The following is a 4,510-nucleotide window of genomic DNA, read 5'->3' as shown; positions in this document are numbered from 1 at the left end:
CCGTATACCCGTATACTTATATATATATATATATATATATATATATATATATATATATATATATATATATATATATATATATATATAAAATAATTAATAAAAAAATTAGGCTACACCTCTAGCCATAACTGTCTCTGCGGGCGTAAGCAGTTCGTACAAAAATCAGAATTAAGAGTGTACATATTCATACGAATTACCCAAAATAGTTATGAACTGCCATGAGATTGCTTTGTTAGTTAGTATATGCACATATGGGCAGAAGCAATGACAGAATAACACTGGGCAGAAGGTCTGAGAGGGGTTTCCTCTGTAGTTACAGGGCTCAGACATAAGTAGGTTCATATAAGCAAAGCCGTATCAATGCCAATGAACGATTCCCCTCCTCCTCTATCTCCTGCGCTCATCTCAGTGTAGGCCGTTTCTGTGCCACAAGTGCATTGGCTTGATTCATAGGATTCTGCTAATGGTCACTGATAGTCTATCAGGAATGGCTTTAATTAAGGCTTAAGCATTCTCAAAGCCTTGTCATTGTAATGAATAGCTGAAAAGTAATCACGAGAAGTAGACTTTAATTAAGCATTTGCTTGAATATGTACAGTAATGTGCTATTGCTGTCAGGTTTAGCTAGATGACCATTATGGTTTGTCAAATACTCAAAGTCACCCAGGAAAATTCTAGAGACTGCTTTGAAAAACACAGCCAGTCCTTTCTGCAGATCTTACTAAAGTGTTGCAGTGTAACTCTGAGGGAAGTGTGGGTCATTATCAAATCCAGAGCTCGGGGGCAGCAGAGACATTATATGACACCAGGCAGCGCCATTAAACAGGGACTGTCTGCGGCACTGTTTACTGAGGAAAGACCAAAAATACAGAGACCCGAGCGCAATTCTCGTATGTAAAGAAAAGAGCAACGACCTTCAGCAGGGCTGTGATTTGAATTAAAGGAAACGTTCAGCCAAAAATGAAAATCTGCTAAAAATGTACTCGTCCTCAGACCGTCCAAAACGTAGATGGGTTTTTTCATCAGAACAGATTTAGAGAAATTTAGCATTACATCACTCACTCACCAATGGATCCTCTGCAGTGAATGGGTGCCGTCAGAATGAGAGAGCTAAAACAGCTTATAAAAACATAATAATCCACAAGTAATACACACGACTCCAGTCTATCAGTTAATATCTTCTGAAGAGCTGAATTTTGTAAAAACAAATCCATCATTGCAGCGTTTTTAACTTCAAACTGTTGCTTCCTGCCAGAATACAAGTCCTCTATCCATAATATTGCTTTCTGCAGTGAAAAAGTTATCTTGTCTGAATCAACAGAGAAATGTGCACAGAAATAAGCACTATTCACAAGCAAAAACAGTCCAAAACAGGTGGATTTTGATGTGAGAGGACAGCTAGGCATGGACTTTTTCACTGTATGAAGCGTTATTATAGATTATAGAGTCATATTTTGGCCAGAAGTGATGGTTTAAAGTTAAAACACCTTAATGATGGATTTGTTTCATATAAACATGCAGCTGTTCACTTCACAAGACAATAACTGATGGACTAGAGTCACATCGTGGACTATCGTGATGTTTTTATCAGCTGTTCGGACTCTCATTCTGACGGCACCCATTCACTGAAGAGGATCCTTTGGTGAGCAAGTGATGTAATGATACATTTTTCCAAATCTGTTCTGATGAAGAAACAAACTCATCTACATCTTGGACGGCCTGGGGGTGAGTACATTTTCAGCAAATGTTCGTTTTTGGTTTTTAACTATTCCTTTAAAGTGCTGGAAATGCAAAAACCAAGAAGATAAAATGGTTTTCTTTCTATAAATGGTTTTATTCCATTTATACACAGTTAATCACAAAATTCATGGTGACAAGTGCCCTGTAAGGCCCGTTTGGCCAAGTGTGAGTCAAAAGAGAACACCATGTACTGCTGTTACATTTCCAATCTCCATTAAAATGTCTCTGTTAAAGCTGGTCTTTGCAGCTTGCATTAAATGAAGGCAATCGATTGTCATTTAACAAGCCGGCAAATAAAAAATGTTATGGGAATTCAAGGAACAAAGACAGAGATGTCACACAATTCTGATCTGGCTGTAGTTGCATCGCTCTAGCTGGTTTTATCCTGCATGGCACTAGAGGAATAGCTCGTGTTTAATGGAGCTCATCTGTTGAGAGAGACGATAACATCTGTGATAACCAAACTCGGGGCTCAGCAATTATAAAGACCGTATGTGAATCTGATGCACCAAGCCCCAAAACAGTTCGAAATTGTGTTAGTTTGTGGGTGGCAGCATGCAAACAGCAATTCTCCCCCAGCTCACATGCTGCAGTGAAGGATAAAACTGCATGATTTCCCCCTCCACTGCACATGCACAATAAATGCATATGCTAATACACAAATGATTTATTAAGATATCCTCATATCAAGAACCATTCTCTTCATCAGGGCCGGCTCTAGGTCTTTTGCTGGTGAGGCATCTCCCTGCTGCTGTTTTAAAGATTACATTGATCCAAACTTCATTTATGCCAAGAACCACTGCTGCAGTGAAGCTTTTGCACTGGCGTTCATCTGAATCTATGTGAGTCGAGGGCTACATGCTGACTCTCTACGAGGGAGATGCCAGATCTGCACCCAGATGCACAAGCATGTTTGCTGTTGTGGGGGGAATACCTTAAAACAGTCTAATTTCTGCAAACTATAATGCAAACTGAATACAATTAGTGGGGATACTTAATTGGTTGTATATGTATATTTATTTTATACATATTTAAATTATTAATATTATTTTATTTATATTATTATTATTATTATTAACAAAAACACCTTTATACTTCAAAGTAGTAGAAATCTGATTTTTTTTATCCTTTAACCCTCACACACACACACACACACACATATACAGTGGTGGAAATGGCCAAAATTCACTATTCACTCTAGCTATAATGTTATTATAACATATGTTATACTCTGTAATGTTATTATAATCTGTAATATCATTAAACTTATTTAATATTTTTCTCTAATCCTTCTTGGATATCAAGACAGGAACCCTGCAATTCTGGTCAAATTAAAGATACATTGTGTGTGAGTTTGCACATGTTATAATGTAAGCATCATTAATGACCCATTGTGTTTAATAAAAAACAAGCAAACAAACAAACAAACAAAAAGATTGATTAGTGAAATGAAAGAATGATTTAATAAAAAATGAGAATGATTAGTAATTGTCTAAAGGTAACATTACATTCTTCAGGACTTGACACTTACATATCTTTTTAGGAGCGCTTGTGCTCCTATACTTAAAAAAAATTAGGAACACCTTCTGATCAATGACAGAAATTAACCTTCCCATTATGAGGCAATATTTGACTCTTTAAAGTGATTTGCAAAGGCATTTTTTTAAGCTTTTGTCTCAAAAAATTTATATTTATAAACTTTTATCAAAAATTTGAATTAAATGATAAATTAAATTAAAATAATACAATACAATCCGGACGAATAAGTTACCAGTCAAATTAAATAAGCATCAACACAAATTTGGCATTAAGGAATATTAACAAACTGTTTAACGAAGCTCAGAGGTGGCATGAATGCATTAATAACAGTGTTATGGGATGAATGTTTTATATATAAAGTTTTGAAAATAGAACAATTAAACAATTTAAATAACTTAATTTATACTTTAAAAATTAAACTGAAACCACCAGTAGGTGGAGGCAAGCCACTGTCTTTGTCACTGAATTCACTTAATCGATTCGTTCAGACGGCTGATTCATTTAGGTAGGGTGACCATACGTCCTCTTTTTGGACCTAAAAACAATTCTAAATCGCCCAAAATGTCCGGGATTCGGTTTTTGCTTTCTACAGTCGCCATTCATAATGTGCGTTTTTTGATACCTAAATGAATCAAACTTTATGTATTAAAGTTCAATAACATTTGCATGGTTGTGAACGAATTTGTCAAGTATTTACGCCACGCCTAGGGTTGCCACGATTTACGGAATCGTCCCGTAGTCAATTTAGGGCATCAAAGAAGCGTTCAGCATGAAAGCCATACACAATGCAGTTTGTCCTAGAGGTCTGCATGAACCAACCGATTTTTTGCGCTGTGGGATTGAATTCCCGAATAAAATGCGGTAGCGGTCGGTAACTCTGGTGTAATTTGAACGGGAGCGGGCGGCCTAACAATATCCCGACATCTATTTAGAACAGCATATCTGCGATTTATTCTTATTGACCACCAGTACAGCTTGCGCTCTGGACTGTTATGCACGCATTGCACGCATGCTTTAAACGTCATGCTTTTATTTGCATGGTCTGTGAGCAGCATGTGCATAACGATGCTCAGAGCAGGCTGTACCGGTGGTAAATACACGGTTCTTACCGTGTATTAAAAAACAGTCCCGCGCAGACCTCTAGTTTGTCCCCTATTTGCCATATGACCACCTAGACCAGTGTTTCTCAACCCTGGTCCTGGGCGCCCCCCAGCACTGCACATTTTGTATG

This window comes from Sinocyclocheilus grahami, unplaced genomic scaffold, assembly GCF_001515645.1.
Source record: "Sinocyclocheilus grahami isolate Dianchi unplaced genomic scaffold, SAMN03320097.WGS_v1.1 scaffold991.1, whole genome shotgun sequence".
Lineage (NCBI taxonomy): Eukaryota > Metazoa > Chordata > Actinopteri > Cypriniformes > Cyprinidae > Sinocyclocheilus > Sinocyclocheilus grahami.
Note: the sequence above shows the minus strand (reverse complement) of the source record.